This window comes from Aethalodelphis obliquidens, unplaced genomic scaffold (genome assembly GCF_003676395.1).
Source record: "Aethalodelphis obliquidens isolate GAN/ISIS:26980383/991018 unplaced genomic scaffold, ASM367639v1 scaffold2, whole genome shotgun sequence".
NCBI lineage: Eukaryota > Metazoa > Chordata > Mammalia > Artiodactyla > Delphinidae > Aethalodelphis > Aethalodelphis obliquidens.
In genome coordinates, this window is record NW_020837946.1 from 54,596,563 (window position 1) to 54,609,726 (window position 13,164).

Here is a 13,164-nt window from a genome sequence, read left to right on the forward strand (position 1 = left end):
ACAACTTTTTATAGAAACTTGTTATTCATAAGTAATATATTTTCTCTGTAATATAAACAAATATATCTGTATTAATGACACCAGGCTTCTGGCTAAATGTACACGTATACAATGTACTACTGCATATTTCATAATGTCAACTTTGCATTAAATATTACAATGTTTTAAGTTACTTTATCCTACTTCTGAATGCTTAACGGTATTGCCAGTCTAATGTGGCATCTTCTTGACTATCTTAGGAAATTTTTATTTCCATATAGATTTTTCTAGATTCTTATCTATTTTTAAATTCAAAAAAACTAAGATTTTTTCATAAATATGTAACAAAAATCACACTAATGCTACTTTGCATAGGTGTCACATAGGACAACAACAATAAAGTTACAATCTTGTTGAAAAATGACACTTTAATATATGACGTCAGGTTTTTAAAAAGTATACTTAGCCTTAATTAATTTCCTACCACTAGAAAATAATCTTCACTATTACAAAGTCTGCTTAATTCTCGGTTGTTGTTATATTTAAAGCTTTTAGGTAAATAAACCCAAATACAGTGATGGAGAATTCTACTATTAAAATGCAAACTGAACTTCTAATCAACAAAATTCTTAATATGTGATTAGCTACTGCTGGAAGGCCTGATTTCTCAGCATTTAATGTTTTAAAGAAAAATTTTTTCGGTCTTTGCCTGACCAAAAGCAAAAAGTGTTCAAGAGTGCTCAAAAGTAAAATTCCTTTGTCTTAAAAGTAACCTGCCTGAACCAGACATATTTTTGCCCCTTTTAAGAGTGTAAAACCTAAGGTACATACGTTCCACTCCAACAGGCTCACTCTCCAGGTCCTTGAACTTGCTGTTACCTCTGCCGGGAAAGGATCTGCTCCCAGACTTTTTTCACAACCTGCCCCTTCCCATCATTCAGGCTCAGCTCAAATGTCTTTACCTAGCAAGGCCTTGCCTGGTCAGTCCACCCAAAGAAGCCCACTGCAATGGGCTGAATCATGTTTCCAAAAAAGATATGTTGAAATCCTAACCCCCAATACCTAAGACTGTGACCTTAGATGGAAATAGGGTTGTTGCAATGTAGTTATTTAAGATGAGGTCATACTGGTGTAGGGGTAGCCCTTAATCCATTATGACTGGTGTCCTTATATAAAGGAGACACAGAGAAAGAGACACAGGGAAGAAGGCCATGTGAAGAAGGAGGCTTAAAAGCTTTAAGTATAAACACAAGCGAAGAAATTCCTGGGGCTGCCAGAAGGTGGAAGAGACAAGGAAGGATCCATCTTGATTTTGGACTTCTAGCCTCCAGCGCTCTGAGAATGTGTCTCTATTGTTTTAAGCCACCCAGTTCATGGCACTGTGTTATGGCAGCCCTAGGAAAGTAATACTCCCACCACCACCAACAACTGCTGTTGCCCCATCAGTCACTTTTATTGTCCTTATAGTTCTCAATAGAATTTAAAAGAGCAATGTACTTTTACTGACTATCTCCCTTCATTATCATGTCAGTTCCAGGAGAGCAGGGGCCTTTTCTGACTTCTAAGCACAAATATTTTGTCAAATAAATTAATGATCCTGTTAGGAACATGATAGGATTAGAGAATGTCAGAATGATAATTCATTGCCAATATTCAGAGAAACTATAAACCCTCCCATGATCTAATAACAAAGTCTAATACCAGATCTATCTAGCACTGAGAGAGACTTCATACCATCTTAACTATCATGTACTATCTGGAAAATGAACCTCTTGGCTAAAGAAAAACAGCTTCAGAAAAATGAGGGGTAAGAAGTATTCCTTACTTACTACTTCAAAGATGTGGCTGAAGAAGAATTACTTCAGTACTTCCTGTATGTCATCTTGTGGAAGGGCAGCATGCACAGGTGTCAGAAGGCTGACTGCTAATGGAAGGAGAAAGCAAAAAAATCTTCCGGGGGAAAAAAAAAAGTCAGTTGAAAGTCAAAGGAGAAGAATTCTAGGGTTATTTGGTAAAGGAGCAATTCGTGCTGCCCCACAACCGAAGTCCTCTGTATTACAGGCGTGAACAAAAATGGACACTCTTAGTCTAGAGTTCCTAGCGTCACTTTAACGGGCTCTGTTGTTGCATTCTCTATGTGCAATTTTTTTTATCTGAAGCATATAAAACATTCTAGAGAGACTTCTATTTTTTTATAAAGGTTTAAAATTAAGGGGAGGGGGATGTTCATGTTTAATGGAGGTGTCACTTTTGGGAAACACTTCTTTTACTGATGATGTCAGAAAAATGAAGAGTCGCAGAGCAGGGAAGCGTGCTCAGAGGGAAGCAACCAAATGTCCCAGAGAGTGGACATCTAAGGAGCTTGAAAGACAGAAAGGAATGGTAACGAGACCTGGTCCTAAAAAAAAGGAGCCCCCTTCTGCTTGGGAAAGCAAAACATACAAGGAGGCAACCAAAGGAAGTCGCACAGTGGAACAGGGGGAATGGAGAAGCCGCAGGGCTGCAGGGAATAGTGACTGCCCAGGGGTTTCAGGAAAAATGAGTTAAGGGGTGGCTGGCATGACGTAAGGGGAAAGAGAGCCCCGGGCGTGGAAAGGGAACTGAGGCTGCGAGGGGACAAAAAGCTGCTGGTGGAGTGGGGGAAGGGCAGCACCCTTGGAAGGAGCCAGAGGTGGACTGACCTTTGTGACTGATGCCTGCTTTCCCCAAAATTGGTCAGAAATTGGGATTTTCTACTTTGATTTCCCACATATAATCAACTAATTTTCAAAGAACCAGACTGCTGACCACTTAAAAAACAAACAAAACTACTGAATGTAATTGTAATTGGTATTTGATTTCCAAGTAACTTCTGAGTTTATAGTGCCACTGGGCAGTTTAGCATTAAATCAGTTGTCACTGGACAAGTCTACAGAAAAAATGTAGTTATTTTGGTTTTCTGGTTATCTGGATTCTAGGTAAATGGGAATTTAAGGTACTGATTAATAACTGCACTTTCATAGGACTTAATAGTTCTCTAAGTGTTTTCACATGCTAATTGGAAATGTGGTCACTCCAACAACCACAGATTTACCCTCAGATGAGGCTCCCGGAGGTTACTGGCCCAGGGTCAGGTGCGTAACGAGAGGAGAAGCTGGGAACAGAACCTGGGTAGCCGTGATACCTGCTCCAGAGCTCTTCCTGTCAAAAACATACTGCTTCTCCAAAGTGCGTATTGTGATAAAAAGCACCACAAGATAGCAGGCTATTTTCAAAGAGGGATATAGTGAAAAAAAAGAAGCTAATGCCTGGCAAGAAGAAGCAGTTTAGCACAATACCATGTTCACATGTATTTAACATATGCTACCGAATCTCTTAAAGAAATATACATGTTCATTCATGTCAGATTAAACCTACCCCTAAAATTCCATTAGGAATTAAGACACATTAGATACACCGATTAAGGATCAAATGCATCCTGAAATTTCAACAGCCCTGGTAAGTTACGGAAAGGGTCTCCTAGATACTGGCACACATGACCCACAGGGCCTGCCAGTGCTTCCTCTTCTGTGATAAAGAGCTTCTCTGACCTCTCCCCATCCACCTCTATCATTCTTTGCTCTTCAAATCATCCCACTTTCACACCCAAAGCTTCCCATGGTATGCCACTATGAGGCTGCTGCTTATTCCTCCTAGTTTCTAAACAAACTTAAAAAGAACATAGCTACTCCTGTGGTTTATCCACAAGCACCCCAGGGACTGGGTTGCAGGCCATCCCTGGGCAGCCAAATACTGCTCTAGTGTTTCACTCCTCCTATATTCTCTCTCAAGTATGAGTCAGAACAAGACAATTCTCAGATCCCTTGCTTCTGTGAGTGAGGCTGAGGCACTCTGTCAGGGCACCACATATAGCTTGATGTCCCTGAAGAGGTAATTGACCAAATGGGACCTAAAAATCCTAAAGTAATGGAAGAATTATTTACTTTTATCATGTTTATGTAAGCACTTTGTTTCCGAGAAGTTTACTCATTTTGGCTTATGATGAATAGTTTGCGTCTTTATAAAAGCTAAATATGTAAAATGGGCACATTTTAGTATTACAGGTAGTGTGGGTATCCTGACAATGCTTAAGTTTAGAGAATGGAGATCTTCGGAAATCAAAATCCAGGTCACCTTGTCGGTCTGTGCCTTTCACCTACTGACTGCCCATCGGACTTGCCTGAAGCTGGGATGCTGAGAAATCATCAGTGGAAAATCGGGCAAATGCCTTGTCAGGACACTTTGAAGAAATGGCTTTACTGGTAATTAACAGGGCTATCAGGCACCCACATAATATATTTCACTTTCTGTATCATTTTAAATTAAAATTAAAAATTTCATCAAGAAAAAAAAGAACATACCTACTATAATATCAGAGCTTCCACAGAGAAAAGGAATATATTATTTACTTGATTCATTTATTAGGATACATACTTAATCCTAACTTCATGTCTAGAGGTTAAAAGAAAGAGACTGATGTAACATTTCACCACTGTGTAACTGGTGAGTGTCCTTCCTGATTTAAAGTGACCAATTCCAAATGAAGGCCATGTCTATTAACTTTGCATAAATATATATTAATGATGATAATTAAACTATTTTTATTTCTTTTTAGGAAAATTATTTTGCAGTACAATACCTTTCATTGTTACCAAGTTTTTCCTTTTCTTCAGTATAACTCATAACTATTCATATTATTGCTTTTAAAATTCATATCAGCACATACTTCCCAAAGCTATGACCCACTAACCATTCAGTTGTTTCCTCAGCTTTCTCCTTCTTACTATTCTGTAGCTTAGTATTAGCTATCCTTCTGTGGGCTCTAGGAGGGCAAAGGCATGATGAAACTATCACTCTATGAGTGTATGCATTTAAGAGCAGAATATATAAATGGTTTCAGAACTAATTAGAAAAATACTCCATGGAATGGATATTTCAAGGGATGAAGGGGATCATCTTAGCTACAAAACAAGGAGGGTGAAAGAGATAGTGTGATTCCCAGAACGGGCAGATTCCTAGACACCATACCAAACCTCAGGGGCAGCAGAGGACCTCAAGACCGTGGCCCATAAAATAACATTTCTCTCTATTTTAGCACTGTAAGCTGCCTCTGTTGGAGTCGGGGTAGCAATTACTACCATTTCGCTCTCTGTGCTCTCCCAGCCTCAGGCTTCTGCCACCACCTTCTTCGATGTCTGTTCTCTCTGAACTGTCATCTGTACCCTGGTCCTAATCAACTCCCTTGAGTCTCCTTTCCAGTAAAACCAGTTAGCTGGGGGCACAGTGGCAAAGGCAGGGCAACTGCAGAGAAGCAATGTGCGCCAACACTGTCCCAAAGGGCAACCGCTTCCAGCTTCCCTCCTCTTTGAACTTTAGCCTGTCAGGGTAGTAGTGAGGGTGAGTCTTTATGGCAACTACCACATTCTTTTATCAACACAGAATGGGACCGAAAGTTGCAAAGGAATGCTACTGGTTACAACTACTCAACATTCTTGATCAATACAAGTGATCCTCAAGAAATTTTAAAATTATATTGGTTTGAATACATAATATGTTCAGGTATTTAAGAATTCAAATAGTAGTAAAAGGTGCACTAGATTAGTGTGCTAAATAAGTGTCCTTCCCATTCTCATCCCAAACCCAGCTCTCTTCCCCAGAGCCAGTCACTGTTACCAGTTTATTGGGTCACCTTCAAGAGACAGTCTCCACAGTCACAAGCATAAACATATTTATAAACTCATATTTAACATCAATGGCCACCTACTTCTCTGCACCTTGATCTGCTCCCTTCTTACATCTGAAAGATCATGCCACAACAGCAAATATAGAATGATCTCATTCTTTTTAACAGCTGCCTAGTTTCGTTTCTGCTCCTTATTTAACCAGTCCCATATTGATGGATCTTTAGCTCGCTCTAAATCTTTGTCATTACAGACAATGCCATGGTGGATGTCTTGATGCAAACTCATTTTGCGATGTACAAATATATATCTGTGGCAAAATTTCTTAGATTTCCTGGCATGAAAAGGCAGGTGGATTTTTCATTTTGGCCATATTGCCAAATTGCTATCCATAGATGCTGTGCTCCACCAACAATGCATGAGCCTGTCAGTTTCCCCAAAGCCTTGCCACCCCAAGGAATTAACAAACGTTAAGATCTTTGCCAATTTAACAGGTTAAAATAGTTTAAAACTGCATTTCTCTTATAAGTTGAGCATAATTTCATATTTGTAAGTGCCACTAGTAATTCCTTTTCTGTGAACTGTTTGTTCATTTCCTCTGCCCCTTTTTCTGTTAGATTAACAGTCATTTTTTCTCATTGATACATAGGAGTACTTTGGATATTAAGAAGTTACCAGTAGTCTACAACGTGTTATAAACAGTTTCTTCCTGGTGTGATGTTTATCTCCTGTCTGTTACACATACTATCTTTTCTTAAATGAAGTTTAATTTATCAATCTTTTATCTTATGCCTTCTGTATTCTTTAAGATGTTTAAAAGGTTTTTTTAAGTGTAGAAATAGACATCTTCTATAATATCTGATCTCCAAAAGCCTTTAGATTCACACTTTTATTTCCTCTGTTGGCCCTTTTTGAAATAAAACTGGAAAACAAGCTGGGATATATCCATCTACTTCCTTCCCTGACCTTCCTGTTCCATCATTCTGAGTTCCTGTGGATTTTGATCTCTTCCTTTCCCTTGCTATCTTCCTGAAGTTTCACATGGATCCTACATTCGCTTGGCCTACCTTGGAGATCACACTCTTTTTATAGCTCTTGCTTCAACTGGAGGTTTACTGAGATCAAAAAGAATTTCATTGATGTCTTTTCATAATCAACATGTCATTCAAATTGTGCTACTTCTTCTATTCTAGGGAAATTATACAACAAAAACTGTTCAGATTGTTGCCTGATGGGGTGCGAATATGCAAAAGCTTGTCTAGCTGCTACAGTCAAACAGAAAGCAAAAATGTTATCTTAATTTAAAATAGAATCAGACTTTCCACTTTATCTACAGAAATGACATGTAACAAAAAAATTTTTTAATTGTAAGGTTCTTTTAGATACTTTATTCTTTAAACTTTAGTAGTTGATCACAGTATGTTACTTGTAGCAACATTGTATTATGTATAAAAAACATTAAGGTAACTTCTTCAAATTTATGGTAAAACTTAAGCACTGGTTTAGGAGCTGTGAAATAAAGCTATTGCTGGAAATTGAGGCCAGGTTTATTTTAGATTTGACTTTTGAAAAAAAGATTCTGAAAATATACTGCTGTGTTCTCCCTTCTACTTCCACACTCTTTTCAAAAGGTGGATAGGTCTGTCTCAAGAGCTACAGTGAGAATTGCCTCAATAAGATGCAAGATAAAAAAATAAAAGTTGATGTTCTATTCCTGACTCAATTCCCTCTACACTTTGATTTTGTCTCATATTAGCTTATGGAAAGAGAATGACAAAGGAAAAGAAGCACAGGATAATTTAATTTTCTCTATCCTTTCCCGTCCATTGAGTTAAAAGACAAAGCTATGGGTATCAAAATAGCAAACATGAAAAAATTTTAAATAATCATATTTGTAGCATTTATTCCTCTCATCATACCCTCAAAAACAAAGCCTTCTCTCTAAAAATCTAAGAAAATTTTAAAAGATATGCTTGACTTCACTTCCTACACCAACCACTCAAAGAGAATGACAGAAAGGAAGCTTAAAATCCACTGCAGAGGTTGCTATTGGTTCATCTTCTTATTCATATACTCATAATTTAGGAAAGAGCTTTATTTCCTGTTACCACCAGAAGAAGTAAATTATTTGACACATTATCTGCTAATGGTGCTAGCACCTCACTGGGCAAGTCTCTGGGCCTCAGTTTTTCCACCTGGGAAATGGGAGAGGTTGGAATTGGAATAAAAGATTTTTTAAAGTCCTTTCACCTCTAACACCTCATGAATCTAATATAAAGGTCATTCAAGCATCAGCACATCAAGCAAATATAAGTATCTCCAGTGTCTGGGTCCTTTCTTCATATATTTTACAAACTGACATCTAGCTTTTCTTGAACAGAAAAATATATAATCCATCATCTCTAAGGAGAAGGTAACTTTTGTGTATTAATCATGAATTCTTTATACTCAGTCTCGTAACACTGGTGAAACATATTAAATGATACTCTGGCAATATTTTACTTAAATGTTTTTTACCTATTTAAACTTATTGTTATGTACTTAAGCTTATTTATTTACTTACTTACTTAAGCTTATTTTCAGAGTGAAGTTACATACTTAATGCTCCCTCTAACCCAGTTATCCCTTAGATAGTCCTGGCTATCAGACTACTTGGAGTGACCTCCTTTCAAGCTCTGCCTTTTGTCAGCTTACTATATAGATTTTCTGAGACACTGGCCCCAGCAGATGGAATTCCCTCACAAGGGGTAGTTTTTACTTTCAAGTAACCTGCCAAACCACTGTAAGAAAGAGTCCTTGGACGTTTCTGCTTCCCATAATTCACCACTCTATTAACATAATCCTTTTACAAATATTTAACATTTGCATTATGATGTATTTTAATATAAAAACTACATTCATACATACACAAAGTAAGTGAATACAAACTTTCAAGAAAATGGGTTCATATAACCCACCAGGAAATTCGTCTTGAGACCATCGTGACTCAATATACTCAGTTCCCTGTAATACCCAAGTTGGATCTCTTAATAACCATTCATCTTTCTCTATTTTCTATTTTTCCCTTTAAAAATCAATTCGATACTAAGTCATGGTCCATTCCCAGCAAATCTGAATTCATCTATCCAGATATCTCTTCCCTGACCTCTGTCTTTCTCCTATTTGATAACATGACAAAAGGACTTACCATGAGTAAGTCCTTCTAAAGCTTCTGCTTTTAAAAAGCCAATAAAATAAAACTATATTTAAGCACTCCCAACTCAAGGAGGTCTAAACATAAATCTGGAAAAAGTTTAGGGAACAAAAGAAAAAATAGATACTTCATGCAAATTCTAAAACCAAAGCCAGATCCACCCCACACACACGTATACATATTCAACAGTGATTTGTTTTTGGTAGAGTCTGTTTTGGGTAGATCCTTGAGGGCAGACATGTTTATGACCCAGCACCTAATATGGTGTTTGACACATACCAGGTGTTCAATAAACGCCGGCTGAATGAAGAAGAATGACACTCAATGTGCCCATGTCACTGCCACATGAGACCCACAGAAGTGACCGGACAAGGGGTTGGTGATCGAATGGATGGACGTAGAACTGCCTCCAAAGTTCATGGAAACTCAGAACCACTAGAAAGGCAGACTACTAAGTTCAGTAACTGAGATGGACATCATGTCAGTTACCCCTAAAATTAATTTTAGTTCATTTTCTTGATCAAAACTACTAAGTTCACTCTGGATTTCAAATCATATAAACACACATCTCTGCAGGGGATGTAAGGAATGTATAGCTGAAGCAAGGGATGTAGATAATCATCCTTGAATAACAGAGGCTTTATTATTAATAATAATAATAAAAAAGAGAGTCCTTTACTTTCTTATGAGCTTTTTTGATAAATTCTGACTTTATTGGTAAGCAACAAGCTTTTTTCCTGGGGAGGTCTTTTTTTTTTTTTTTGTATTAAAGATGCTGCCACATTGTCATTCAACTGCTTTTGGAATTACCAGCAATGTGTTCTCCAAATCACTACGCCAAGGGAAGGCAATCCGACACACAGGCACACACGCACACACTTATGCTTGTTTGTATTTGATTATTCATGTTTGCTTGTTTCCCTGGCTTGTGTAAATTAGTACAATTTTAGAAAATAATTTGGCAACATCTATCAGTTGCATATTCACACATCCTACACAATCAACAATTCTATACCTTGGTATTTACCCAAGAGAAACACTTGCCCATGTGCCCCAGGAAACATGAATGATCAAAGCATCACTCTTTGCAATCTTCTTAAAAATGAGGAAAAAAAAAAAGGCCATTGGTAAGAGAGCAGGGAAACATATTGTGTTACAGACAAATGATGGAATATTGTACAGCAGTGTAAGTCAGTGAACTACAGCTGCATACAATACGGACGAATCTTAGTGACATAACGTTGAGTGGGAAAAAAAAAGTCTCAGACATCAACAGATAGTATGAGACCTTTTTTTCAAAATTAAAAACAAACTTTAAAAAGTATTAGAATTATTACTTAACCTTTGAAGTAAAAAAAGAAAAAAAAGTCCCTATTTTGAGAATTCATGTCTTATCCTTCCAAACAAGACAACAAACTCTTGAGGACAGAGGGGCATCTTTTCACTCTTATTTGTATCTCCCACATGCCTAGACCAATGTCCTAAACAGACAGGTGCTCAATAAGTTAAGTATCCACTGAATGATTACTGCATGTTACTTAACCAAGACATTTTAATAAAAATTATACCTTCTCCCTAGTCCAACAGTTTTATGAGTAAAGTCACATAAAACTTTTATCTAGGACTTCCCTGGTGGCATAGTGGTTAAGAATCCATCTGCCTGCCAATGCAGGGGACACGGGTTGGATCCCTGGTCCAGGAGGATCCCACATGCCGCGGAGCAACTAAGCCCATGCACCACAACTACTGAGCCTGCGCTCTAGAGCCCGCGAGCCACAACTACTGAGCCCACGTGCCACAACTACTGAAGCCCGCGTGCCTAGAGCCCGTGCTCTGCATCGAGAGAAGCCACCGCGATGAGAAGCCCGCACATCGCAATGAAGAGTAGCCCCAGCTCGCTGCAACCAGAGAAAGCCCGCGCGCAGCAACGAAGACCCAACGCAGCCAAAAATAATTTTTAAAAACAATTTTATCTACTTAGGCATTAACCTAATTCTACTTCTGCAGTGATGCTACAGATCTCCAAAAATAAATATTTCTTCTTGAAAGGACTTTACCTTTTTTCTTGGAATAAAGTTAACTAACGTAAAGTTAAAGCCAGCTAAGGACAAGAAAACTTAAATATATTAAGTGATCCTGTAAAAGTCTAACAGAATCACATTATATTATAACCAAGAGACATCTGATAAACCATCATAATTTGAAACTGAGATATCCCAAAAGGAATCCATCCGCTGAATGTAAAATGGAGTTATCAACATGAAAACTGAAAATATGAGCAAACCCTGGATTTTTAGGCTTTCTAAAAGCAAAGATTTTAATTTCAAAATATTGTGTTTCTACTTGGAGGAAAAAAATTAGTTTTAGGGGGAAACACACGAAATCCAGGGGTAAAATAATAATAGGAATAATATTCCACCGATCAGGGCTTTCCTTATAACCCAAGGAGGGCTATGCATATTCTCTGTAGGTGATTATAGCCCGGTTACACTGCAGCTTCCCTTCGACCTTGGGAACCCTGATCACTCTGAGTTACTGTGAGGTCTTCTGTTTCATTTATTATTAGTCTTTGTATCTGCAATGCTGTAGCATTGGATAGGAATATCAACTTTGTGAGCTCGCAGTACCTAAAACTGTAGAAATGCTTCCAAAAAACAAAAAGGGGAGGAGGGAGGGAGAAAAAATACAACCAAGAGGAAAACAAAGTTAATGATATTGAGCAGGAATATTAAAAATTTTTACCTCTGGAGAAAGACCACATATACTAATCAGCTCTATGATATACAACTATCCATTAGCATGCAATTTTTAAATTTAAGAAAAGATAGTCAAGAAAAATTATTTTGTTATTTGGGGAAAAAAAGCACAGTTTGCTAAAACTAATCCAGCGATTTAAAAATGGAAATTCTTATAGAGAAAAAGCCTATAGGACTTTGCATCCAGGAGGAAGAAATAATCTGGCAACCCAATGGGTTCACTTAGTTTCGTGTCAATTGCTTCACGTCCATTATGTAATGCTTTCCCCAGCTTTAGGTCTCTGTTTAAGCTACCTTCAGGTATATAACAGATTGCCACAAAATCAGTATCTGGTCATAACTTTCAAAAACAGCTTTAAAGATGTCATGCACATGTGTCTGTATACAGCAGAGGCTTTTTTAAAAAATGTGCTGGTGTCATTACTTCTTCCCGGCTTCCTCCCTAGGTCTCCCATCCCCTCCTCGCCCAGCATCCCCGGCCCCACATTTTGCAGGCAGCTCCCGCTGGATGCAGGGGAAGCACGTCTTGACTGCAACGAAAACCCTGTCCCGGTCTGAACCGGAGAAGGCAGGCTCGGCCCTGGCCGGGGGTGTGGACGAAGGCTGCAGGAAAGGCTGCAGGGGCGCCAGCAGCTTGTGGGCAGGGGTGCCCCGAGAGGGCAGTCCGCAGTGCACGCGCACAATAAAACCCAATGCACAACTTCCCCAGCCGCTCCTCTCCGCTCCCCAGCTTCCCTGAAAGGTGAGGCGTAGGCGTTAGCTGGAGAGGGCGCGGGCGCGCCGGTCGGGTTCTCCGCAGACAATTATATCAGTCCCTGTCCCTGTCCCTGCCCCAGCTTCCATCCCAGCAGCCGGGGCGCGGGGCTGGGCGGGGGGGATGCAGGAACTAGAGCCGGGCGGCCGGAATTCCCCACTACGAGGGGGAGGGGAGGGCGGCGAGCGCGGACCGGGACCCAGACGCCCCCTCCCACCTCGGCCGCGGGGAGGGACTGGCACCGCCAACCCGGGCTCTCTGGCCAGGGGAACCCCCGGAGGGCTCGATGCCTCAGAGGCCCAAGCCGGGCTGCCCGGCCGTGCGTCCCTCAGGGTCCTCGGCCCTCCGGCCGCGCACAATGCCCGCGGGCCGGGGTGCGGGCACCGTCGCGCCGCTCCAGAGGTCCCCTCCGCAGCTAGGACACCTACCTGGAAGACGAGCAGCGGCGCCGCCGACCTTGCGGCGGCAGCGGCGGGAGGCTGCAGACGGCCCCGGCGGTCGGGAGGGCGCGAGGGCCGGCCGGGGAGCGGAGGCGCGGGCGCCGCCTGCGTGGATCCGCGGTCTCCGGCGCCCACAGCTGCGGTGACGGCGGTGCTGCGCCTCCAGTGGTCCGCGGCGCCGCAGCCCCTCCTCTCCCACGGGCGGGGCGCGCTGGAGGGGCGGTGCTCCGGACTCCCCGCCCCCGGCTGCCGCTGGCTGGCTGGCTGGCTGGCTGGCTGGGCTGGAGTAGAACGGCGGCGGTCAGAGCTCCAGCTGCGTGCGGGACCTGCTGGACACCCTCGC

At 40.8% G+C, this 13,164-nt stretch overlaps 1 protein-coding gene across 11 annotated transcripts in view; it reads right to left on the reverse strand.

The window, feature by feature from the left end:
* OSBPL6 (oxysterol binding protein like 6) overlaps positions 1-12,948 on the reverse strand; it is a 212,550-nt gene extending 199,602 nt beyond the window's left edge. For 5 of the 11 annotated variants that reach the window (XM_027127129.1, XM_027127181.1, XM_027127161.1 and 2 more), the window contains exon 1: positions 12,810-12,946. The gene's annotated coding sequence lies outside the window, so the exon portion shown is untranslated. Of the gene's footprint in view, positions 1-12,809 lie in introns of all 11 variants that reach the window. The other 6 variants (XM_027127191.1, XM_027127171.1, XM_027127145.1 and 3 more) reach the window with 3 other exon arrangements.
* Between the last annotated feature and the right edge of the window lie 216 nt (positions 12,949-13,164).